The sequence below is a fragment of the Mirounga angustirostris genome, unplaced genomic scaffold, assembly GCF_029215605.1.
Source record: "Mirounga angustirostris isolate CCGP_5_RB_7025 unplaced genomic scaffold, mMirAng1.0.hap1 SCAF_3, whole genome shotgun sequence".
Classification (NCBI taxonomy): Eukaryota; Metazoa; Chordata; class Mammalia; order Carnivora; family Phocidae; genus Mirounga; species Mirounga angustirostris.
The window spans coordinates 13,252,959-13,263,878 of record NW_026991711.1 but is presented as its reverse complement, the minus strand read 5'-3'; the positions used below and the strand labels follow the sequence as shown (position 1 = coordinate 13,263,878).

At 41.9% G+C, this 10,920-nt stretch overlaps 1 long non-coding RNA gene across 2 annotated transcripts; it reads right to left on the bottom strand.

Annotated features, from left to right (window-relative positions):
• Positions 1-5,987: 5,987 nt before the first annotated feature.
• Positions 5,988-10,162, bottom strand: LOC135363817 (uncharacterized). Of its 2 annotated transcripts, none has more exons than XR_010409940.1 (2): positions 9,561-10,162; positions 5,988-6,688 (listed from the first exon to the last, which is right to left on the bottom strand). It is a non-coding gene; the product is annotated as an uncharacterized LOC135363817 (long non-coding RNA). The 2 variants fall into 2 exon arrangements; XR_010409939.1 differs by lacking the exon at positions 9,561-10,162 and adding an exon at positions 8,760-9,548.
• Positions 10,163-10,920: the final 758 nt, after the last annotated feature.

Genomic DNA, 10,920 nt, shown 5'->3' with positions numbered 1-10,920 from the left:
GACTCAATCAACTTTTGCTATAAAAATGCATTTTTATTTGATATTACCTTGCTACACATTTTTCAAAAACCAGCTTAGATGTTATAGAATTCATAGAATTGCAAAGGTATACACTATATCATGAATCTAATATTTTATGGTCAGTTTTCTAGTCATATCAGAAAACTAAATGGTAATATGATTATTTTTGCCATAGGCAAATAAAGCAGATGCTGGTTTAGTCACAGTTTGATGAAGCATTGCTAACCCAAGAGGTGAATCAAGAATATGTGCGGGATATTGCTTTTATGCTGTACCAGGAAGACAGCACAGACACCCTCAAAGCCAGAATTGAACATAGAAAGTAACATTAAAATAGTTTAAAAATATGGTTTAAAAGTGGATTTGGATTTTGTTTATTGTTTGTCTCTCCGTATTAGAATGTAAGCCCTATGAGAAAAGACATTTAACTTCTGTGTTCCTCTCTACTGCATCTTCAGGACAAAAAACGGTGTCTGGTACATGGCAGACACTTATGAATGAATGAATGAAAGAATATAAGGTGATCCAAAGAGATTAAAGAGAACCAGACTTGAACCCACATTTTTTTATATATGAAAACTTAAACTCTTATTAACCATTGCACTCACTAAAATAAGAGCTGCATCTTTGGCCGGGAAAGAACCTATCCTAACCATTCCACGTGATAAAAAAAAAAAAAAAAACAAGATGCTGGAAATGACTCTTGGAGGACCATTTTGTCTAGCTGCTCTGCATTACCAAGACATGACTCATGACTTCTCACAGGCAGGAGCAATCCCTTTGCAAGATTTAAGACTATATAAATTCAAATGCTAATATGAATAATCACATCCGCAGTAATAATTTTAAGTTGGATATAATACAGACAACCACCAGTTACCAAAAAAATATTTCAATTGAATAAAATACTCACATTTAAAAAATTTTAATGAATAAGTCAGACAAAGAAAGAGAAATACTGTATGATCTCATTTATATGTGGAATCTCAAAAAGCCAAACTCATACGAAAAAGCATTGCCAGGGCTTGGGGGGGCGGGGTGGGATCAGGAGGTGCTAGTCAATGGGTACAAACTTCCAATTGTAAGATAAATAAGTTCTGGGAATGTAATGTGCAGTGCAGTGACTACTGTTAACAACACAGTAATCATATATTTGATATATGTTAAGAAATTTGATCTTAAATGTTCTCACCACACACACACACACACACAGACTAGTAACTATGGGAGGTAACAATGTGTTAACTCACCTTGTGTGGTAAGCATTTCACAATATGTACATATACCAAATCATCACATTATCCACCTTGAAGTGTTATATGTCAATTATATATCAATAAAGCTGGGGGTAAATATTTTTTAAAAATAAATGAAACTCCGGGTGAACCTGGGTGGCTCAGTCAGTTAAGCATCTGCCTTTAGCTCAGGTCATGATCCCAGGGTCCTGAGATCAAGCCCTGTGTCAGCCTCCTTGTTTGGTAGGGAGTCTGCATCCCCCTCTCCCTCTGCCCACCCTGCCCTCCCTACTCATGCTTTCTTGCTCTCTCTCAAATAAATAAAATCTTTAAATAAAAAATAAAAATTCTAAAAAATAAAAGTTTTTAAAAATAAAAAAGAAATGAAATTCTTAATGAAAAATACACATAGTAATATCCACCCCCAAAAAAGGAATGTGAATATAGATATAGGCATAGAAGGTATCTAAAAGGGTAGAGCAAAGTTTTGTTCAATGGCTGCTATTAGGAAGTGGAGTTTTGAAAGCGTGGCAGGAGCTAGGAAGTGTAGAGCATACTGAAGACTTTTGCACATTACTTGATATGATTTTGAACTGGTTTAATTTCTTTTACATAAACATGGAATTTGTTATTGGTTTTTTTATTTTTTTTTTTAAAGATTTTATTTACTTATTTGATAGAGACACAGCGAGAGAGGTAACACAAAAGGGAACACAAGCAGGGGGAGTCGGAGAGGGAGAAGCAGGCTCCCTGCCGACCAGGGAGCCCAATGGGGGGCTCGATCCCAGGACCCTGGGATCATGACCCGAGCCGAAGGCAGATGCTTAACGACTGAGCCACCCAGGCACCCTTGTTATCCTTTTTAAATTTGCTATGATTAAAACATATATGTAACAAGCACTCAGTATACATGAGTTAATGTTGAAAACATGCTTACTATGGCCACCCAGCCCAGTTTGCCTTAATATCCACCCTTTTATTGATCTATGTATTTATATTTATACAAATACATGGTTTACATTTATATTTTTATAAAATAAATTCATACAAACATTTGCACTCATTTTTGAATTCTGTATCTCACACGAATGACTCAGCATGATTTCTAAAACTGGCACAAACAAAAGCTATTATCAAAAAAATAAGAAGTAAGCGCTGGTGAGGATGTGAAGAAATTGAACCCCTTGTGCACTGTCAGCAGAAATATACAACAATGCAACCTCTGTGGAAATAGCATGGCCGTTCCTCAAAAAAACTAAAAATAGGACGACCATCTGACCCAGCAATGCCACTTCTGGGGATACACCCGAAGGAATTGAAAGCAGGGTCTCCAACAAGACATTTGTATACCCATGTTCATTGCAGCACTATTCACAATCACCCAAAGGTGGAAGCAAACCCAAATGTCCATCGACAGAGGCATCGATAAATAAAATCTGGTGTATACATCCAATGGAGTATTAGCCTTAAAAAGGAAGGAAATCCTATTACAGGCTACAACATGGATGAACCTTGAGGACATCATGCTTAGTGAAGTAAACCAGTCTCAAAAAGACAAATACCGTATGATTCCACTAATACTAGGTATCTAACGTAATCAAATTCATAGAGACAGAAAGGAGAGTGGTGGTTGCCAGGGGCTGGGGAAGGGAGCAATGGGGAGTTGCTGTTTAATGGGGACAGAGTTTCAGTTTTGCAAGATGAGAAATTCTGAAGATGTTTCACAACAATGTGAATATACTTAACACTACTGAACTGTACGCTTAAAAATGGTTAAAATGGCAAATTTTATGTTATGTGCTTTTTACCACAACTTTTAAAGAAAACATAAAAACTGGCACAAACAGTATTTTGTTCTCTTAACAATCCTTTGAGCTAATTATTAAACCCATTTTACAGGCAAAAAAAACAAAAACAAAAAAACACTGAGGCTCAAGGAAGACATGGCAAGATCGCAGCTAAGATGGATCAGCCAGGCTGCAGCCCAGAACCCAATCAATAAGGCCTATCAAAACAACTGGGGCGCCTGGGTGGCTCAATCGGTTAAGCGTCTGCCTTTGCCCTGGGTCGTGATCCTGGGGTCCCGGGATCGAGCCCTGCGTCGGGCTCCCTGCTCCTCGGGAAGCCTGCTTCTCCCTCTCCCACTCCTCCTGCTTGTGTTCCCTCTCTCGCTGTCTCTCTCTCTGTAAAACAAGTAAATAAAACTTAAAAAAAAAAAAAAACTACAGAAAAAAGTCGACATGGTGCCAGTCAACTCTGGTTTCCTGTTATGTATTAATGGGTGAAGTGTACATTGTTCCTCTCCCATCAAATTAAACAGCATTCCTAAGTGAGAATTAAAATAAACACTTCTTACTCGTCCCAGCCTGTCTCTGTTCGGTATTTTTGGCATATGTATGCAATTGCAGCCAGCTGATCATCTAAAACAAAATATTGCATGGCACTGTGCTATTTACTGGGAACAAGTCACTTATTTTATTAAATAAAGTGCAAATGGTTTTATATACCTTGAAAAAGTTTGTCCAGTTTCACTGAAATTCAGTCGAGCAAATATTTTTTTTTTAAAGATTTTATTTATTTATTTGACAGAGAGAGATACAGCGAGAGAGGGAACACAAGCAGGGGGAGCAGGAGAGGGAGAAGCAGGCTTCCCACCGAGCAGGGAGCCCGATGCGGGGCTCGATCCCAGGACCCTGGGATCATGACCTGAGCCGAAGGCAGATGCTTAACGACTGAGCCACCCAGGTGCCCCTCAGTCAAGCAAATATTTAAAGGATATCAATGCGAAAGAAAACCAACTTCTTGGCCTCCTCAGAGCACCAACTTTTGCCTGCTTTGTCCACCCACCTGCCTCACTCAGCTTGTGATCCCAGGACACACCAATCCTAGTACAAGTTCTGTCACCACACTTAACCTCATTAATTTTTAACATAATGATCTGTAATTGTTTCTTGCCCTAGACTGAGAGCTCCAGCAGGGCTGGGACAGTGTTTTATGCATCTTTGTATCCCTAAGACCCAATCCCCTTCCCATGTGCCTGGACCATAGAGGTATCACTACGTATTTGTTGACGGACTGGATAAATGAAAAGATGTTTGAAACCTGGGGCTAGCCCTGACTCTCACGCAGGGGTGAGAAGTTCTAGTTCAATACTACACAACTCGGCAGAAATTCAAGCTGGCTTCTGGTCAATGTGACCTTGAACTACAGTTTAAGTAACTGAGCTTTATATTGTCCTAACAACTTCAGGCTCAAAATTCAGTACTCAAAAGTCCTCCTAGTCTTAGGGCTCATCTTTCTCTGAACTTTCTTCATCCCTCCCTCCATTTGCTCACTCATTCAACATTGTATTCATCAGATGTCTATTAACTGGTCACTAAGTCTCATGCACCCTTCTGGGCACTAGGGATACATCAGTGGAGGGGAAGAAAACAGACAAGGATCCTTGCCCCCTTGGAGCATCTGGAAAGAAGAAAAAGTATATTGAGAATTCCACGGGTGGTCAGGCTGGGAAGGGGAGACCTCATGAGAAGGTAAAATCTCAGCAAGCATATAAAGGGGGTAAGGGAGTGAGTCAAGCAGGAGCCAGGACAATGGAATTCCAATTTGCATTCGAGCTACTGCCAACACTCGAAGGCTGGAGGTAGCCTGGCATGTTCAAGAAGTAGAGTCAACAGTGGGAGAAGAGCTGTGGCCAGAGAGGGGGAGCGACTGTATGGGCATGAGCTCACCCCTTCAACCACGTCTCCTCTTTGCTTCATCTCGACCGTGTATTGCAATCCGGGGAGCCCAAAGTCAGAGAGACCCGGGCCAGTCTTCCCTTTCCACCTTGTACCCACTCTGTAATCTTGGGAAGTGGCTCCCTCCTACCTGTGAAATAAGCACTTTATGCAAGTGGTCAGTTGATCTTTCGAAATGCTCTGTGACACTGGGAAAACGCATTTCCACTGTAAAGGTTAAAAACTGAGGCTTATAGGTTTCTTTCAAGAGAACTCAGGAACGTGCTCAGAACAGTCAGCTTGGGAAATGACTGAATTGGGATGCGAACTCTGGTCCTCTGATCCCAAAGCCTGTGTCCTTCCTCACTACCCATGAGCTGTTCTCTACACGTGTCAGAGTCTGCTACGTAATAAGTGCTCAATAAACGTGATTCCTTTCTCTCTCATCACCTTGATGAGTTCCCTGAGGTCGTCTGCCTTCTTGGAAGATCTCTGAGTGCTGTCTGCTCCTCAGCAGCTCATTTCTCATGAGCACCCTCTTATTTCCCAGAACAAGCCCACCAGCGCCGAATGCCTGTCTATTGTCATGGCAGCCTGCCCTGGGGCAGGTCATATCTTCACTTGTAAACTGGGTGTGATGATGATGCCTGCATGCTCTGATGATGGACACGTCAGAGAGAATCCCTGGAAGGTATTTCTCACAGAGCTTCCAGCCTCTAAGAGGCCCTTGACGCTAGGTAATCATCATGCCTTCCAGAACTTGCTTTTTGTCTCCCCGACTGGCCTCACCAGCAGTAGACTGAGCCAGCCCCACTCCAAAGGTGGGAGGGGGGCGCGGGGACTGTGGGTTCTTACCCCCTGGAGCTTCCTCAGAAATCCTTCCCATCGCTGGCCATGGCACCAGACGTGACAAATACATCTAATGCTCTAAACAAGCATGTATATTTGATACTTCTAATGTTTCAGCTACAAATGTGAGGAAAAAAAAGGCAACTAACTCCATTGGGGCCAATTTAGACTGTTTATGTACTTACAGTTTTCCTGGAATTCAAACACTGGAAATACAAGTTCACTAATCTTTACAATCTACACCACTTTCCCTTTTAGAAGATTAGTACAAACAGGGCTGTGGGTGTGGCGTTGCTCAGCTCCAGGAGGTATCACTGTCCCGTGAGTCCTCGTGGGGCTGGGCAGCCAGTGACCCTAGCGACAAAAAAGGACAGATGTGCACCCGTCCCCCACGCTGCTGTGCGTGTCGGCTGCTGGGCTCTCAGCTGCCACCTTCTCTGGAGAATTGGCCTTCCCAAAGGGAGCTCCAGCCAGACCCAGGAAGCCAATGGAAGGAGGACAAAATGGTTAACATGTAGACACGTTGGATGAGTGTCAGCAATCATCTTCGTCACCAGTGCGGGTGGTCCTTCATGACTGGCTGGCCTGAGGCTGCATGAGAGCCTGGCTCCTGGTCCTAACACAGGGCTCTTCCCACTGAATGACATTATGGATCCAACCCAGCTCTGTCTCAAGATTGTGATTTTGACCCAACCACTCTCTCAGTCAAAATTCAGATGTAGCTCCCAAGTTGGCATTCTTTCCAGACTGAACAAAAGTTATGAGTCATGGAGAAAGGAGTCCAAGAAGAGACTCAGATTTCCAAATCCAAACCTCAGAAAAATAGAAGCAAAATGTTTTCTTTGGAGAGCACACATCCCTGCCCTGAAAAAAAAATAAATAAATAAATAAATCTCAATTTCTAACACTTAAAGCATAACCTATCAAAATAGCTGGACTGGGCTGAGTATATTGCTGCTGTGATAAATTTCACAATGATTTAATATCATTTTAAACAATTCACATTTTAAATAATGTCAGTGACTCCAAAGATGGAATAGTCCTGTAGCAATATACATCTACTTGTGTGTGAAATATGTCCTTGTTTCCTAAAAGAAGGCTTGCAAAAGGATTTAACTCAGAACTACTTAAATTGATTTAATTTGACTATTTGCCTCAATTTTCAGCAAATTGGCCACTTTCTATATAAATCACCTTATAACATTAAAAGATACTAAACAATGATAATGCTTATTAAGGCATAACCCTATCTCAAGCAAATTCTTTTAATGTGGGAAATATATTTTCTTTCTCTAAAGATAATAGTAAATGCTTGGAATTTTCCATCGTTGAACTAAAAGAACATTAGAGCCCCATCTGGTGGATTTGATGCTTATTCAGGAAATAAAATGAAATTTTTTACCAAGCCATTTACTGAGCACTGTGCTGGGTTATTGCTTTCAGAATGTGGATGTTAATCTCTGTCTCTTTGTTTTCCATTCGGTGTGTAAATCCTTCTGAGTGGTGGACTTGTCCCTCCAACATCCGCCCACCCCCTCTCTCTTGTCCTAGAGAAACAGCCTTCAGCTAGACAGTGATTAACACAGTTCTCTATATAATAAACATTATAAAAAGAATAACATTTCAAAAGGATATATGATCACAAAATAGAGAGATTATAAAATCTAATTACATAATTACATCACAGCATAAATATTAGATGTGATACATAGACATTATAAATTATCAAATTTATAATATTAAAACATATATATATTAAACTTCATATATACCTCATAAGTACATATAAGATACACTATCAAGCATAGACAAGTTTCAGGAAGAGAATACTAAGGGCCCTCATTGTCTCAACTAAGAAGATAAGACTATCTATTAAGGTAGAAGGAAGGCAGCTAGGCAAAGGACTGGAATAGTTGAGAATGGGGCAGGAGAGCTCCTTTCAGAAAAGTAAAAATAATAATAATAAAAATTTTTAAGTCAGATGGTATTAGGTGTCCAGCTAGGATTGAAGGGAGACGGGGGGGTGGGGGGAGAGACACCACGTTTATCTGGTTACCGTAAATATCAGCAATTTAGCAATATTTGACACTGGAGTTCTGCCAAGTGTATGCTTTTAGAATATTTATAGCAGGTAGAACACAACCGGACCACCAGGTTTTTGAGAGTGCTCTGAATCTTAGGACCTCTTTTCCCTCTGGTCCACCGGCTGGTTCTTTCTATTTACTCTGTCTGTCCTTTCTCTACCACTTAACTTCTCTTGACTCACCATTTCCATGACTCCTTCTTGACTTTACCTAGAACCCAGCCCATCAGGAGTTTCCCATACCTCATTTTTCATAATAACCTTTGGGTTTCAGCAAACTTTCTCTGTGATGAGGGGAAGTTTGACCAGCTTATTGAATGGCAGTCCTTAGGTTAAATTCCCATTCTTGCTCCATAACAGGAGTAGGGCGGGAGGTGGGGATGCGATCACACCATGCCCACTGGCCTCCCCTTTCATCAATGACTGTGGACAGAGGCTTCCTCCAAGGGGGGCTAGAGTACCTCTTTGTAAAAAGTAATATTTCACCACATCACTTCCCATTCAAATCTCTTCAATGGTATCTCAGGTATCATATGGTAGACATTCTGCGATCTGCTTGTCCAATACATTCCTTCTTCCAATTTACAGATCGGTACTCTGCATTCTCCACAAGTTGCTTGTGGAGCTCGTGAGCAAGAATCAAACCTTACTCCCTTTCGTCGTGTGGAGTAAAATAGAAGTTTCGAATGTGAAAATTAACAAATATGATCCAAAGTTTCTTATGACTTCCGTCAAGTTATGAAAGTTATGAGGCTCAAGCCGAAACACCATCTAACTTTTCTAGACCAAATAGTCTTTAAAAAAAAAAAAAAAAGGAACTACCAGAAATGGAAACATGCATAATCCACTTACTTCAACCAGCGTCTTCTGAGTACACAGATGGCCACAGGACTGAGCTGGATGACTCCGCAAATAAGAAAATTTACACTCCATGATGGAGACTGATGGGCCGCTCCATCTTTAATTCTGTATTATACTATCTGTTCTCCTTTTCTGTGTATATTATGGGCAAAAGAAGCCAAACAGAGCTGAACCCAACATGCTCAGAAAGTATGCTGTGTTTTCCAAAAAGTTCTTGAAAACATCTAACCTGGGAGCTTCCCGCACACCTCACTTGGGCCCCAGATGCAGGAGTTTAGTTCCAGACATCATGCTATGAGGCAGTTGTAGGCATAATATGGCCCGTTCATGAGCTAGAAAGGACTATAACAAGGCGATGTTTTTTACTAGAAGCTTCAACAGCGACAAGAGACTCTTAGAAATCTCCACCTCTCACAACCCTCCATTTTACAAATATAGAAAGTATGTTTCAAGGAAGTGAACAGTTTGGACCGAGGCCACATGATGAACAGCAACGTGGGGTCCATGTCTTCTGGAGGTGCCATCCGTATCTGACCTGGAGAAGAGGAGACTCGAAGAGACAGATGGCCAACGACTGGAAAGGCGATCAAGGGAGAGAGAAGCTGCCTTTCCCCCCAGCAGCCCCCGCACATGAAGAAGGAGCCAGCACGCCAGCTTTTCCCTCCTTTTGTCACATATTAAATCAACTCACACTTGTTCCCTCCTCCCATCATACAAACAGCATAAGTGATGTAGGAAATAATGAAAGATGTTTTACACGGTGAGCTGTGTCCTGCTCTCCCCGTGACTCACCAAGTGCTCTGCTTCTAGTCGTCTCACCTTCTTCCGGTTCCAATTCTCTTTTAGTAAAGTTGGCCTGCTTTCATTTTCCACTCTTTGTCCCCAGAGGTATATAAAAGTCAGGATTTTACTGTGATGCAATACTATCACTACTTCTTAGTGAAAAGCAAGGCATAGGAACAAAGAAATATCATCTGTGTTCTTAATTATTTACTATTTTTTAAGCAAGGTTTCATCTAGAGGAAGTTGTGCTCGTTCCTCATTGGTTGCCTTAGCTCCAAATCCGCCTTTCTTTGCCCGGCTTTTTAACACTGGAATTGGCCCCTGGAGATGTTCCTCCTCCGCCACTTAGCTCGATGTTTGGCTTGGCCAACAGGGGGCGCCGGAGGGACACTGCCTGGCGAAGCAGGAGGCGGGGACTGTCCCCTCCTCTGCAGCGCTCACCTCCGCAGCCTCAGACCAGCTGCTGCCCAGACCCCCGGGGCGTGTCCCCTGTCCCCGGGACTGCTTTGTGGCTTTCATGCCCTCACCAAAGAGGACTGGATCCAAACTGGTGGAGGGCAGGGATCTCTTCTTCTAAGTTCTTTTCTTGCTCACATTCCCTCCTTCATAGCTGTAGTAGCTGCTTTCTGTGTTTGCTCTCTGCGTACTCCACTAGGGCTTTATTTCATCTAGGGAACTGCCTTTTTACTAAGTAACAATTCTTTTTTTTTTTTTTAGAGGGAGGGAGAGATGGGTGGGGAGGAGCAGAGGGAGAGAGAGAATCTCAAGCAGGCTCCATGCCCAGCACAAGCCCCAGGCGGGTTTGTGGCTCACCACCCTGAGATCATGACCTGAGCCAAAATCAAAAGTCAGTCGCTTAACCTACAGAGTCACCCAGGTGCCCCTAGGTAACAATTCTTTGTATTAAATGTGACCTACTTAAATTCCTGGCACGGTTGCTGTACCTTAGCTGAATCTCTTTCTCAGTGTGACTCTGGCTCAAAATCCCTTTTCTGCCCTACCCTCTACCTCCATATAAAATTAATTGCACCTTTACTCATTTTTATTTCCAAAGTCTTTGAAAAACCTTACCCCATTTTTCATTCCCAGGACCACCCACTCTGACCCAGAACCACATTATCTCATATGTAGATTTGTTTCTACCTTTTTCTGGTGTCTCTCTTTCCATATAACCAACGCACCATTGTAAAAGTAACCTTTCACCACATCAGTTCCTATTCAAATCTCTTCAATGGTATCTCCCTGAATACAGGGAAAATATCAAACTTGGTAGCTGGATGTGACACAATACATACATAGCCCCATCTTTGGGGGGACCATTATTCTGCCTCATATGGAGGAAATATATATATATATAAAATAATACATC